General features: G+C 61.7%; 1 protein-coding gene and 1 long non-coding RNA gene across 2 annotated transcripts in view; one reads left to right on the plus strand and one right to left on the minus strand.

The window, feature by feature from the left end:
- The window catches only part of LOC122205056 (cellular tumor antigen p53-like), a 35,971-nt gene that overhangs the window by 13,910 nt on the left and 7,033 nt on the right, over nt 1-15,028 (plus strand). The window lies entirely within an intron of this gene.
- On the minus strand, nt 8,103-9,818 carry LOC122205058. The gene is made up of 3 exons (XR_006195888.1): nt 9,531-9,818; nt 8,849-9,098; nt 8,103-8,544 (listed from the first exon to the last, which is right to left on the minus strand). It is a non-coding gene; the product is annotated as an uncharacterized LOC122205058 (long non-coding RNA).

Raw genomic sequence — 15,028 nt, forward strand, 5'->3', positions numbered from 1 at the left:
TCGAGGGCGGGGTGGTGTCTGGGCTTCACCATCGTGTGCGGGTGCCTGCACACAGCAGCAGGCAGACACGGGTGCTGACGCGTGCGGGGATGAATGAATGGACACGAGGCTGTGGCTCCCATCTGTCGCTGTAAACAGCGGGGCCTGCGTCCTGCGGCTCGGGGACGGTCCCAGTGAGTCAGCGAGATGTGAAGTGTTAGTCCTCACCCGGCACAGTTTGAGGGCTGAGAATCCAGCAGGGAACGGGACGGGGTGTGTGCGCCTGGGGCTGACCGGAGCGGGTGCCGCTCGAGCCGGGCATAGACGCCAGAAATACGTCGCTCGCGGGTGTTCTCGTCGGCCCTCCCTCTCCGGCTGGGGACGTGGTAGCCGCCGGCCTGCAGCAGAGGGAGTAGCGGGAGGGAGAGGAGTCCACACGGCCCCCAGGCGAGGGGCAGGGGCAAGCACAGAGCTGACGCGGAGGGGCAGGGAGAAGCGCCCGGGCCTGCAGCCTGCCCGTCTGGACACGCGTGGGGGCTAAGCAGGTGACCTCTAGCCGGTCAGTCCCTGGAGCCCCGACACTGGGGCGTCAAAGGGCGATGCCGCGGAAAGCCAAGCACCCTTTTCCCAGTCTGATGCCGACTCAAACGCCCAGGACCCACCTGGGAGCCAGGGGAGGTGGAGGTCAGCGGTGGGATTATGGGGTGTCTCCGGGCCCATCACTGTTCTTTTTCTCATTTCTAACATCCTGTAGGAAATATGCCAGTAACTGGAACAAGGTATCACACACGATGTCTGCATAACACCCTGTTCTAGATTTTCTGAAACGAGATCCTCTACAATGAGGGTCTTGGCAGACGCTGGACCCCGGCCAGCACCCCGGCGGGAGACACCGTGGCTGGCGTGCAGGGTCTGGGGCGGCAGGGCCGCCTGGCGGGGGCGGGGATGTTGGGGGACGCACATCTCCCCCGGAAACCTGCTGTTTCTTGGGTCTCAGCCCTCCCCGCAGTGTCTACATTTTGTATTCCACCTGAAACTGGCCCAACCTTTCGTTCCAGAAGTTCACATGGCCAGTAACAGCCGGGACAGAGGAGTGAGCGCACAGGTGTTTCCTACAGCTGCCCTGAGCCAGTGCCCGCCTTTCCTGGCTTGTTTCCCAACTGTCCCCAAGGGCCTGAGGTGGAACCACATCGCTCACCCAGCCTGGGGGCAGTGTGGGCTCCCAGCAGGGCTGGAGGGTAGCAGGAGGCAGGGGGTGGGGACGACGGAGGCAGGGGGTGGGGACACTGGGGCAGGACTGGGGCCCTCCAACCAGGGCAGGGGAGGAGACGCAGGCCTGGGGCAGGGAAGGGTCGCTCGGGCTCAGGTCGCGGGCCTCTGTCCTCACTTAGCCGAGTCCTGGGACCCAGCCGGGAGGGCGCGCACCCCGCCCCGGAGACTCCGCCCCTCCTTGTCCCGCATGGCGCATGTCCGTGGGGGTGTTGGAAGGGTTCCTCCAGCCGCTGTGGGGCCTCGTCATGCGCACTGGGTGTGCGCAACCTGTTGCAGGGCGACCCGTGCCCGCCCACAGTTTGCAGCCCTTGCTCGGGGCTTAGCCGGTGCCCAGAGTCCACTTAGGAGTTTCCGGTGCTGGGGCAGGTCTGGGTGCCCTTCGACTGCCCAGCTGCCCCGGGGGACCGGGGATCCTTTGCCTGTCCCCGGGCCTTTGTCTTGCACCTTTGTCTTGTCCTTGTTTGTGTATGAAGGGACCGGCTGGAGACCTCCGTCCCTCCATGGAGGATCGGGGACCCCCGTCATCCAGCAGGTGAGAGGGCGCATCCTCGGCACCAAGGGGAGCACCGTCCACCACCACTGCCCTCGACCCCCTCGGGGCGCCTGGGGGCAGGGGCACACCTGAGGTCATTTTTCCTGTAATGACCTGGTAGCAGGTGCCCAGCTGTAGCTAGGGAGGCTGTGTTGGGCCTTTTCTATACACAGAATAACGCAGATGTGCTGGTTTCCGAAGGCTCCTTTAATGCAGCTGATGCTGTCAAGGTTCACCATGAGTGCGGCATGGACCGGGAGTTCAGTCGGTCTCAAGCCTGATCATGTTCTTCAAATCGTTTTTATGGTGTAGATAGGCCGTGTTCTGTATCCACTCAGCAGTCGATGGACATTGGGGGCGTTTCTACCTCTGGGCAACTGTGAGGGGCAATGCTGTCAATGTTCACGGTCAGGCTTTTCACAGGTTTTCATCCCCGGATCATATGGATACTCCGTGTTTACGTTTTGAAACATGGCCAGACTGTCTCCCAAAGGGCTACATCACTTTATATTTCTGCCAGCAAAGGAGGAGGACCCCAACGTCTACGGATCCTTGCCAACACTTCTTAATATCTATCTTTTTAATGACAGCCGTCCTGGTGGATGTGAACTTGTATCTCATGGTGGCTTTGATTGGATTTCCATCCTAAAGAACGATGTGGAACATTGTTGGTCACTTGTTTATCGTTTGTCGAGAAATGTCTCCTCAGCTGCATGTCCCATTTTTTAAAAATTTTTTTTAATGTTTATTTATTATTGAGAGAGACAGAGGCAGAATGTGAGTGGGTTAGGGGCAGAGAGAGAGGGAGACACAGAAGCAGAAGCAGGCTCCAGGCTCTGAGCGGTCAGCACAGAGCCCGACGCGGGGCTCGAACTCACGAGCTGTGAGATCATGACCTGAGCCGAAGTCGGACGCTCAACCGACTGAGCCGCCCAGGCGCCCCTGCATTTCCCATTTTTAAATTGGATGCGTAGCTCCTTCCTGTTGAGTTGTAAGATTTAATATGCATTCCACATGCGAGTCTCTTAGGATATATGTCCTTAGCCGATTCATTGTCCCATTCAGTAGGGTGCCTTCTAGCTTTCGGGATGCTGTCTTTCAGTTCACCTACTTGTAGTGTTTCTTTTTGAGAGAGAGAGAGAAAGACAGAGTGCAGGTGGGGGAGGGGCAGAGAGAGAGGGAGACAGGGAATCCGAAGCAGCTCTGGCTCTGAGCCATCAGCACAGAGCCCGATGCGGGGCTCGAACCCACGAACTGTGAGATCATGAGCTGAGCTGAAGTCGGCCGCTTAACCGACTGGGCCCCCCGGGCGCCCCCGATTTTGTTGAACGGACGCGTGGCATTCAGTCAGTTCCGTATGTACCTCGATGATTGGGTAGCTGTGTGTATGGCCGAGTGATCACGCAGCAGGTCCCGTTAACGTCCATCTGCACACGTAGTTGCACATGTTTTCTTGTCACAGAGACTTTTCAGATTTACCCCTTTGCAGTTTCCACACGTGCAATGCAGTATTAACTACAGTGACCACGCTGCACATCACGTCCCTAGACTTATTTATTTTATCACCGGCAGCTTGTACCTTTCGCCCACCTTCCCCGGTTCGCTCATCCCTTAGCCCCTGCCTCTCGCAACCACCAGTGTGATCGCTCTGTCTGTGAGTTCTTTGAGCTCTGTTTTTAAGATCCCACTTGCAAAGGAGATATGATATTTGGGGAACAGAAGTTCCCTTCTGTTTCTGCTTTGAGCGTTCGTATCACGAAATGGTGTTGGATGCTGTCAAGCGTTTTCTGTACTTAGTGGCGATCGGATGTTACAGCAGCTTGAAAACCACGAAGTCGTGTCGCTTTCCCTCTTCTTCTGTCTTTCTCCCTCACACAAACACACAGAGCTTCTCTGGAAGCTCATCAGGATCCGGATGGGAGTTCTTTGGTCCTGGTTCTCCTCGTTCGGGCCGCTGTGTGCCTGGGGGTGGGCCCCTTCAGATGACACGCCCCACAAGGGACAACTAGAAATCAAAATAGTAACGATAATCTTCCAGGTGGTGGCTGCCTCTGGCATGCGTATGCCATAATTTCCTCTTCTCTGTCCCGACTATAGAGTGAGAATGTTTAGCATCAATGGAGACGACTGTACGGGAAACAGAGCATATCAAGCATGTGTCCTAACGGGTAATGACAAGGAGGCAAAAACCCCTGCTCACCCGAGACGCATGTCAGAGGGAATACAGCATCTTCTGTACTGACTTCCTTTGTGGAAGTCCACGTTCCGAAAAGACCGTTTCTGGCTTGTTTTCTGAGGCCTCGCGTCGGGGGGCCCGTTTTTCTCTTCCGGGAGTCTGGGTGCTGACGGTGTTTCCGGCCGGTCTCGCGAGCGGCAGCTCTGAGCCCACAACGTGGCCTCTTCCAGGTAAGAGGGCTTGGGGGGTCACCTGTGTCCTCAGCCAGGAAAGCATCAGCCACGCACTTCTCGGCATTCCCGGGAGGTGCCCGCAGAGCCCAGTACGCAGCACGAGGCCTGGACCGGGGAGGCACTTTGCACGCTGCGTGGCGCTCGGTCTCTAAGGCCCGCAAGTGACAGAGACTCTTAAAGTGGGAACGGGAAGGCAGTTTAGCGCTGTGGTAGTTGAGGTTCTCCAGGTTAAGCTCCAAAGAAAGAGAGTGAGAAAGTCATCCCCCCTCCTAACGTAGCACAGCTGTCCCACGTACAGTTCAAACCATACACATCCTCTCCCCGAGGAGGATGCTGAGCTCTCAGGGAACGTCCACGCTTGTCTTCGATATCCTGTGACTTACATCCTATGATGTGAAGTGAGCCGTTATTAATGCATCTTATGCGATGTTACACGATAAGATGTTACACGGTAAGAAGGAAGGGAAGAAAAGAAAGGTATTTGATATTCACGCATACGGTCTACAGGTGAGGAAGACGCCCTGGGGTGGATCCTCGGGCTGGGGCTTCTCTGCACGGCGCTGGAACGTGTTCTGGTTTTGCAAAGGCACGTGGGAAGGCGCTCGCGTGGCCAATTTTCGTCCTCTTGCGGCACCGGTGCCGACCACGGTGCCGGCTCGACCCCCGGCTCCAAAGCTCGCACCGCCTTCAGGGCCAGCTCTTTGGTGCCGAATCCGGAGTTAGAGGCGTCTCCGGCACAAGCCCAGCAGCAAATAGAGCGGCAGGTAGGGAGCGCGGGCCGGCTCTCCCACCTGATCCAGTGTCAAGTCCAGAGCTGTGGTTCTAACATCGGCTCACGTGAGAGCCCCGGAACCACGGCCAGCTCCAGCACCGGCTCCAGGACCAGCGGAAGGGCTGGAACCAGCACAGGCACCGGCGGTATCACCGGCTGCAGAGACAGAGGCAGCTCTGTCGTCAACCGACTTGCCAGGTCCGGCACCAGCCAGCTCTGGAGTGTGGGTCGGACCGACGTACATTCCAGACCAACGGACAAGGCAGGAGCGAACTAGACCTGGTCCTCATCGCTCCCGGCAGCACGACTAGAGCTACAGGCATCTCTAGGGCTGGAACCGTCTCCACAGCCAGCGTCAGCACCCGAAGTGGCTTGAGCGCCAGATCCCACCCGAGAGCCAGCTCCGGCACCGGCTCAAGAGCTTGAGAGACCTGCAGAGCCAGCCAGCTCCCGCCGAAGCTCCAGACCCAGAGTCAGTCTGAGCCCCGGCCTCTGCGTCTGAGCCACTGCCACAGCCGGTTCTGTCACCAGCTCAGAACCACAGCCAGAACCGGCTCCAGAGCCCGAGGTCAAGCCACTTCCCAGCTCGAGTCAACTCCAGGTCCGGCACTGATTCAACTGCCGAGATCGAGGCCGCTCCAGCTTTAGCTGCGGTGCCAGGTCCAAGGTCAGGGTCGGTGTTCTCCCACCAGCCAGCCCTGGCTCGATGCCGGCTGTAGCGCTGCCTCCAGAGACGGCGGCCGCTCTCTCGCCAACTGCAGTGTCAGCCCCGGTGGTCGTTCCAGTGCCCACTTGAGAGAGAGAAGCTGCTCGAGCCCCATGTAGAGCTGGTGCCAGGGTGCAAGGAGGAGCCAGCTCTAGCATCGGCTCCAGAACTAGAGTCCGGACTGAGTTCAGGGTCAGAGCCTGCCACAGCAGCAGTTCTCATACCGGGTCCGGAGCAGAAGCCCCCGCAAGTGCCAGCTGCTGCTCCAGCTCCAGAGAGAAAGCTGCCTTGGGCACCAGTGGTAGACGCAGAGCCGATGCCACCTCTGGACAAAGAACCAGCTCCGGCACCGACATCCCAGCCACGTCCCGCTCTGGCACCGGCTCCGTCACCGCCTCCTGTGCCGGAGCCCGTGTCCGCTCCAGCGCCGGCTCTGGTGTCGGCGTCCGCCCGGACGCCGGTTCCGCAGGTGGAGCCAACGCCGGGGCTCCGACCGGCTCCCCCGCCGGTTTCCCCCCCAGCCGGAGGGCCAGATCCAGGACCGGCGATGCAAGCGGGTCCCCGGCACCGGGTCCGGCATCGCAGCCGCGACGAGAGCCAGCTCCGAACCAGAGCAGCTCCAGCACCATGGACAGCTCCCGCAGCGGTTCCGGGATCGGAACCCCCGGGACTCTGGCACCAGCTGCGTCGTCGCTCGCACTGACTGCACGGCCAGCTGCACTTCCGGGGCCAAAGCTGAAGCCGCTTCAGCACCCACTCCGGAGCCAGAGCCAGAGCCAGAGTCTACAGCAGAAGCTCTAGCTTCAGCTCCAGAGCCATATCCGGCTGCAGAAGCAGGTCTGGGTCCTCTCTGGAGGTGCCTGCGGCTCTAGCACCTTCCCTAGAGCTGGAGCCACGTCCAGCACCGCCTCTTGCCCCAGCTGCAGAGATGGGGCCGGCTCCGGCTTCAGCCCTGGGGCCAGTTCTGGGATTAGAGCCCCCGTTCGAGCCAGAGCAGCTCCAGCACCAGCTGTGGAACTACCCACACGAGGGTCCGCGCCTTCCTCAACTGCCACCGTCGTGGGGGCCGGTATGGGGCTGGGGTCAGGACGGTCTTTGCTGGGCCGGCCACCCCAGGTACCCTGGTCACTCCACTCAGAGCTCGCCTGCCCGATCCCTCCTGGAGATCATAGTCCCGGGGCTCTGCACCCCCGTTTTCCCAAGCAAGGATCTCAGTGGCCCAGGAGACCGTGGAGGTTGAAAGCCGAGGCTTGTACCTGACAAATGATATAAAATTTGACCCAGAAAGTCCACTTGACGGCTTGTGTCCTGAAAAAGGAGAGATTTATGCACACAGTTGATCCCTTGAGGAAGCTGGGAGTGAAAACTCACAAACGGCCCATGTTCCAGGGCTGGGGCGCTTTGGAAATTCTGATGTGGGGACACAGGATGCAGAGGAAGAGACTTGAGTGGCCAGCACCCAGCCCCAGGGAAAGCTGGTTCGGGAAGAGCACCTACCTGGCCCCCGCCTCACCCCACACGCTGCACCAGAGTTTCTCCGCCGGTCCTGGGACGAGCCCTGCTGGGGGAGGGTCCGCGCCTGTGGCCGCGGATGGGGGCTGCGCTCTGTTGTCCAAGAGAGGGGTGCCGGTCACACTTCTCGCTGTGGATCGGCTGGGGCCTGTGCTTCCTCACATTGTCACCTGGGCTGCGGGTCCCCAGACCAGAAACCTGCCCATCTGAAGGTGCCCAGCGCTGCGTCCCTTGGGTTTCACTTGCCCGAGTCCCTCCCAGGGACCCTCCGCATCTCTGACGCCTGCTCCCATGGGGGTTGCCTCCCCATGGACTGGGACGGGTCTGGCCTCCATCCCGGGGAACGCACTGGCTTTGGAGCATTATTTGGTGCAGAAGCCTGTGAACCGTTCGGGCCCTGGGTCATGAGGGATGCTCTCCGCTCCGTGATGTGACCGTCCGGCCTTCTGCATCTCCCGGTTTCTGTTTGGGCCATGGGAGGACCAGCCGTGTCCTGTCTCGTGTCAGGCTGTGGTGTCACGGCACAAACAGGGGTCTCCACCCTGAGACTGTGCCCATTGTAACCGAAGGGGCCTCTTTTAACCCACCTAATCTTTAATCCATTGTGATTTCAATATCAAAGGAGAAAAAGTCTATTTCAAACGAACACAAAGTACAAAAATGAATCTGTCTCGTCTGAAAAGTTGGTTCAGACCCAAAGGTATCTCTGGCGAGATTCCACTTGACGGAAACCTCCAGAGTAGGTAACGGAACACCGAGAGAAAACAGACTCGGGTTCCCAGGGGCTGGAAGGGACACGAATGGGGAGTGAGGGCTGCGGGTACACGGTGACCCTTGGGGACCGAGATATTCTGCAGCAAAATTCTGTGGCGTGGTTCACAGCGTCGTGAGCGTACCCCGTGCTCAGGAATTGCACAATATAAAATAAATAAATTTTTATTGAAGATTAATGTGGATTTTAAACAAACCATGAACAAATAAAGTACCACCTAAAATGTAGTGGAGACAAAGGATAAGGGAGAAGAGGAAGAGTCATTCTGGTGGCGGGGTCGGCGACTGGGACTGGAGCAACAATTAGAAATACAATAAACACCCCTCGAAGGCCTTTGGGCCCTTGATTTGTGGCCGGAATCCATACGGGAACAAGGGCGGTGGCAGGAACGGTGTCGGGAGCAGAAGCAGGAACCAGCTGACTCTGTTCAGGTGCCCGCTGTCCCAGCACAGGTTCCAGGTCACCTGCTGGCTCTCCGGCCCCTGCAGGAGTCGCCCCAGACTCCACCCCTGCCTGCAGAGACGCCGAGGACCCGGATGCCCTTGGGTCGGGCTCTGGAGGTGCCCCGGCTTCTGGTCCTGCCCCGGACTCTTGAGAAGGAAACAGAGTGATGGTTGCAGCGGCTCCAAGGCCTCAGGGTGAGAGGAGGGAAGTTCCCCCCGCCCCAACCCAGCGACGGCCTCTCCAAGGGCCTTTGCAGACACACAACTCACCCCAGAGCCTCCCCGAGAAGCCGCGGCCAGGAACCCACACCAGGACATCTGCCCCCGCAGTCCGCAGCCCAGGCTCTCAGTCTCTGCTCCTGGCCCCACACGAGCCCCCGGGGCTCCTCCCTGGGTGGCCCAGCACCGCCCGGACCCCGTGAACACACATCTCCCACCCCAGCCTTCTCACCCTCGGGCTCTGGCTCCGGGGGCTCCGGGTCCTGATCCCAGGACCCGTGAACCAGGACCCTGTGGAGGGGCCGGGGAGGTGAAGGAGGCCTTCCCAGGTCAACTCCAGGCTCTGCCTCCCAAGACCTCCCTGCAGCCACTCTCTCCCTGGGTCCAGGGTGGCCCTCCTGGGCGACGGGGCACACGCACAACTCTGTAGGGCAGGTGTATCGGGATTCGGCCAGACGTTTCCCGATTTCATCAGTTGATTTCTGTAAAGACAGTGACCCGAGGATGGCCCGGAGACATCACAGCCCCGCCCAGTCATCCTTAGTGTCCTTCCACCCTCTCCACCTGTGGCTCCCAGATTGGACACAGACCTGAGTGTGCATAGACCTGCACCTGGGACACAGTGACATCCACCTACAGGGCTCGGGATGAACAACGGGGACAAGAGGGCCACCCCAGCACACCCTGTCCCTCCCAACCAGCCTTGACCGAGTGTGAGCCTGACCCGCCCACCAGGCATCTGACCCCTTCATCAGCCTGCACCTGCTCAGGTGGGCCCTCCACACACGACCCCTCCTTCCACGCGCACACACACACACACACACACACACACACACGGGGGGACATGGGGCCGCACAGGTCAGATCAGAGCGGTGTCGGGGTGGACTGGATGTCTCTGGGTCTCCCTGTGTTACCTTTGGGTCCCTGTGAGCTAGAGACCTGAGGCGTCCTGTGCACGACCTGACCCACTGTCTCCAGGGTCGGGAAGCGTCTCGGCCGCGGGCTCGCCTGAGCCGGCAGGCGCGGAACACGGGCACACAACAGGAGAACATGTTCGTCAGGCGTAGGTGTCCCAACGAATGAGCCCAGTCGGGCGCTGTCTCCAGAACGTGGGTGCCTGGTGAGCCGGGTTCTGAGTTCAATCGGGCTCTGTGACCAGGGAGGTGAGGTCACTTCCTGGGGTCCCCTTACCTGGCTTCCTGCTCCTACAAGAGCCCCTCCCAGGCTGCAAAGGGCTCCCCTCCACCCCATGCCCTGTCCCTACAGTGGCACCAACACAGCCCAGACACGTCCCCGCGAGGCCTGGAGCGGCCGGTGCCACGGCTTTGGGGCCACAGAGCTGGGTTGAGACCTGGGATTTCCTCCTGACCAGTGCTGGGACCCTGCACAGACCCCGTGCCTCCCGGGGCCCCCCGGTCTCCTCGTCTGCACAGTGAGGTCCTTGTGGCATCTACTTGTAGGGGCGCCATCAGGGAGCCACCTGTAGACACGTCTCGTGCCTGCTATCCCAAGAGGCTCGTGGGCACACGTGGCTGTGGAAGGATGAGGAAGGGGTGCGCCTGGCATGGAACACAGGAGAGGGCCGAGTGGAGTCTCCTTGAGGTCATGGCCTCCTGCTCAGCACAGACCCAGGTGTGTGCCGACCCCTAGGGCACCTGGACCCCAGCTTCCGGCCGGGCTCGGGGACGGACACCAGAATGTGTCCCTGTGTCCTGTAGCTCTACACAACTCGCCCTGTCCCTCCCTGTCACCCTTGACCTGGGGTGTGGACATGACCCTCCCATCGGCCTGCTCCTGCTCTGGTGGCTTCCCCCCCACGTCCCATTCTTACAAACACACACGGCCTCACACACACTCACAGACACAGGGAGGCTCGTGCGACTCACCAGTCGGATCAGGGCCGTGTCAGGCTAGACCGGCCAGTCCTGGGCCTCCCGGTGTCACCTTTGCGTCCCTCCGGGCACATGAGCACAGGCTTCGGGGGTGAGACCTGACCCACCATCTGCAAGTGGGGAAAGGCTCTCCCTGTGGGCTTTCCTGAGACCACAGCCTCGAGGTATCAGGACACAGCATGAGAACACGTCGCGCATTCGAAGGTCTCCAACCACGGGAGCTGAGTGGGGTGCTTCTCTAGAATGGGGGTGCCTGTGATACACACGGGGGCATCTTGGGGATCCCCTGGCCATCGGCCTGGCGTGGCTCCCCTCATGGGCATGTTCCTGGAGACAAGGTCCCCGCCCCACACCTCTTGTCTCCCCCGACCCCTGTCACCTCCAGGGTCCACTCATCCTTTGACCCCCACGCGGGTGGTTAGTTACTGGGGGGCGGGGGACCGTGTTTCCATGCAACTGCGTGGACCTGTGCCCACTCGGGGATGCCCAGAGGAAAGGACCCCACACGGGATGGGTTCAGTGGTCCTCCAGGATCTTAGAGGCTCTCATTCCCTCGAAAACCCCCTGGGAAAGTGAAGCCCTGGCCTAGGACCCGAAACCTCCCCCAGCCCCTCTAGGCTCTGCTCACCTGCTGGGTCCCCGGCCAGTGCCTGCCTCTCCTGCCTCAGTTTCCTGACTGTTCCATGAGCGCTTGGAGGAGGGGCTTCACCAGTCCGGCTAGAGTGGCCCCTGGCTCCCACCTTTGGGCAGGATGTGGCGCCGGAGCCTCAGGGGCGGGGAGGCGCTCCCACCAAAGGTCGAGGCAGGTGGAGCCTGGGCAGGTGCACCGGGACCACGGGACTGCGCGCACGGGACCACCTCGCGGCAGGAGCCCACGACACCTGGGGTCGCACGTATCCGATCTCCGACGCCCGCTCAGTGACCCTCATATCCTCTTAGGCCTGGGCCCACGGCCACTCCACCCAGGCAGGGCGGCTGGACGCAGCGGGTATGGAGACACGGGGGCAAGAGGGAAACGAGACACACCCCCACCCTGCTGACCTGGCCCCCACACTCCACTCCACTGTTCATGCGGGCGCGTGGCTGAGCCAGGAGGAGGGGGAGGGGGACACCAGTCTAAGGGGGGAGGTCAGGCCGCCTTTCCCTCCTCCCCATCCCCACCCCCTGCCTTCCCGAGAGCCCCCTCCCCCCACAAGCTCCCCCACTTCGGACACCTTCTCCTCCCTGCTTTCATCCCCCACACACCCAGCGGAGGTGGGAGCCGCCGACCCCATCTGCAAAAAGAGCACCGAGGTCCCAGAAGCTGGCATACAGCTTGTGTGTCACAGGACTCTGACGTGGCCCCGCTGTGGGTGTGAGCCCGGGTCGCTCTGACCCGAAGCCTGGGCTTTGGCAGGACCCCGAGGAGGTGACCTCTGAAGCCAGCCTTAGAGGTGAGGGTGTTCTGGACGGGAGCCATGGAGCGGGGCGGTGGGAGCAGGGGGCTCGAGGGGCAGGGATGGTGGGCTCCCTGGGGGAGGAAAACACTAGGGAGGGGGGAGGGGAACACCCCGGGGAGGGCATCTGGCCCAGTTCACTCGGGGCTCCGGATGTCGGGTAAGGAGTCGGGGGTCACCGCAGCTTGCCAGGCGCAGGGGACGTGACCAGGCAGTGTCGTCAGAGCCACGGCATCCTAGATGTGGAGGGAGCTCGCGGGCTTGGTATTTGCCCCCAGGCAAGCATGGATTCCCAGGCACCGGCCTGGGAGGATGATGTTGCCTCAGTCTCCTCCTCTGTGGAGCAGAGCAGGTCGTCGCCTCCTCCCGGGGCTGGATTCCCCGGCAGGTCCAGAGATGGTCTCCTGTAAGAGGCGTTGTTCAAGTGAGGTCCGTACCCGGAGAGGTCTCAGAGAGGGGACCAAGGGACGTGCCCCCTGCCAGCTCGGCGGATGCTGTCGTCCAAGCTGCTGATCGTCACTTCCAGGCCGGCACCGGCGATGCGGTGTCGCCCGCCGGCTGGGGGGTCAGGGGCAGTGAGGAGCTGTGCTTGCGGACCCTGAGAGACAGAGCTCGTGAGGGCCCAAGGCTGCACCGGGGCGTGTGGCGGCTGAGGCTGAGCTGAAGCCCGATGTTTCTGGGAAGGACCGGGAGGATAGCCCGGGCCCTGGGTTCTCTGGGGGGGCGGGGACCGGGAGGACAGTCCAGGCCCTGAGGTCTCTGGGAAGGACAGGGCTCCAAACTGAGACTCACAAGTTGCCGAAGCAACTTCCTGCCGAGTTTTCAGTGAAACCGCCTCTCAGTGTATATGGTGAATTCGGGGGCTCACACATTCAAGTGCATAGTCACAACCAGTATAACCCGCTGACCCCCTACCATCGCCAGGGAAATAGTCACGGGGAAGAGCTCTCTGGGCTGGGGGAGCGCTCCTCCCATTTCTCCTGGCCTGGGGGGACCCCAGAGAACGTCTCCATTGTTCTCTTTCCCTCCAGGGGAGGAGCTGCCCCGAGCACCCCTGCACCCTGGGTGTCCCCGCCCCCGGGTCCCCACTGCTGAGAAAGAGGCCACAGTGACCTGTGTCAGGAGTCTGGTCGGCCACCGCTCCTGAGGCCATGCCAGGCCCTGGTGGCTGGATGGAAAGGCTGGATGGCTTTGGGGGCGGGGCCTCACCGGCGTCCCCTCTCCCCTTCCCCACTGCGGTCTGCGATCCGGGCCCTGTACGGGTGCTCCATCCGTCACCGGTACCTGCCTTGTTCCTGCCATGGGAGGGATCGCCCTGCATCACCCATTTCGCAGAGCAGGAGAGTGAGGCCCAGAGAAGGGAGGCAGGTGTTTCTGGGCACAGGGCTGGTCAGCAGAGAGCTGGAAAACCACCTCCGGAGCCCCCGCCAGCCCGACAGGGAGCCCCCGAGCCGAGGGCGAGCCTTCCCCTTCTGCCTGGCCACTCATTCTTCCCAGACCTTGACGGTGGCCTGTTCCTTTTGGCCACAGACATTGCTGGCCGAGCAGGAGGGAGTCCAGCTGGTAGGACAGGTGTAGCTACAGGGCACAGGGACACCTGTGAGCTACCAGGAGCCACATTGTGGGCTCTGTCCCCGAGCCTGCCCGGCAGCTGGGGTCCAGGTGCCCTAGGGGTCAGCACACACCTGGGTCTGGGCTGAGCAGGAGGCCATGACCTCAAGGAGCCTCCACTCGGCCCTCTCCTGGCTCCTGCCCGGTCTCACCTGTCCTCCCTGAGGGGCTCCAGGGCCCGGATCCAGGCCCCTGATGGCTGCTCGGGCTCCAGCCGCGAAAGATGTAGAGCCTCTGGAGCCGCGGAGTTCTTGGGGCTGCAGGGAGAGCCGGCCACCGACGGGGCCTCCGCTGGGGAGGATGCGGGCCTTGTGGGATGAAGAAGGGGCCGGGACCCGGTCCCGGGGTCAGGGCTCATGTATACAAAGGGCTGAAATCACTGAGTGCCCGGGGGATGCCCAGTTACAGTAACCCCCTGACACTTGGTCATCCTGGAGGTGGCCCCCGGCCTCCCCGGGCAGCCTGCCACCCTCTGACTCCTCACAGGGCTGCAGCCAGGCACAGGCTGGACCCGTGTCCAACGTCCTGCCAGGAAGACAAGGCGGAAGGAGGAAAGGAGAAGGGCAAGGGCAGACCGACTTCTCCCTGCCCTGAATCGGCCTCCACTGCTGCCTCCAGGAGCCCTGGCCCAGCCATGCCCCAGGGTCCATGCACCTGGACCCTGGGGTGGAGTCTGCGGTCCAGGCCAGCTGGGTGGGATGGGTGTAGTCACTGGCCATCGTGTCCCCAGATGTCCAACCCACCTGGCCTCGCACCCGGAGGCCTGCCTGGCAGGGGCGGGCATGGTTCTGGGGCTGAGGAGAGGTTCGGTTCCCAGAGCAGTTCGCGGAGGTGGGAACATGGGGGACCAGCCAGGTGGGGAGCGGTTGGATTCATGCACATCACCGGACCGTCTGGATCATCTACAGGTGCTGGGTGCAGGTCCCTGGGCACACCTGGCCACCCCACGACCCAGCCGGCCCTGGGGAGGGAGGCCTGTGTACCCGGGGCACCTCCCCTCCACCTACCCCTGGGGCAAGCCTGGGCCATGGCCACACTGATGCACTTCCCCGTCTGACCCCCAGGGACAGAGGGACCCTGAGAAGAGGCAAGGACTGGCCCAGGACAAGACAGGTGTGCAGGGTCCAAGGCGCAGGGCTGGTCTCCAGTCCTAGGCCAGCCTCTACCCCCACATGGGGTTCCCCCTGGGAATGAGAGCCCCTGATGTTCGGGGGTCCCTATCCACCCCGTCCTTGTGAGGCTGTGACCTTTGGGCATCTCCAGAAAGGCGCGTGCACACACACACACACATTCTGACTGTCCAACTGGAGATCAGAGGGGAGTCCACACTGGGAGGGGGTGCGTAATACAGGGGAAAGAAGAGAACGGCTGGAGGCAGTGGGGCCATGGGGCAGGGACATCAGGATTCCTGGCAATAGCCCGGGACCCACAGCATAAGGAGGGACACGTGCAGGCTGAGGTCAGGGGGTCTCC

This window comes from Panthera leo, chromosome D4 (assembly GCF_018350215.1).
Source record: "Panthera leo isolate Ple1 chromosome D4, P.leo_Ple1_pat1.1, whole genome shotgun sequence".
In the NCBI taxonomy this organism is placed as follows: Eukaryota; Metazoa; Chordata; class Mammalia; order Carnivora; family Felidae; genus Panthera; species Panthera leo.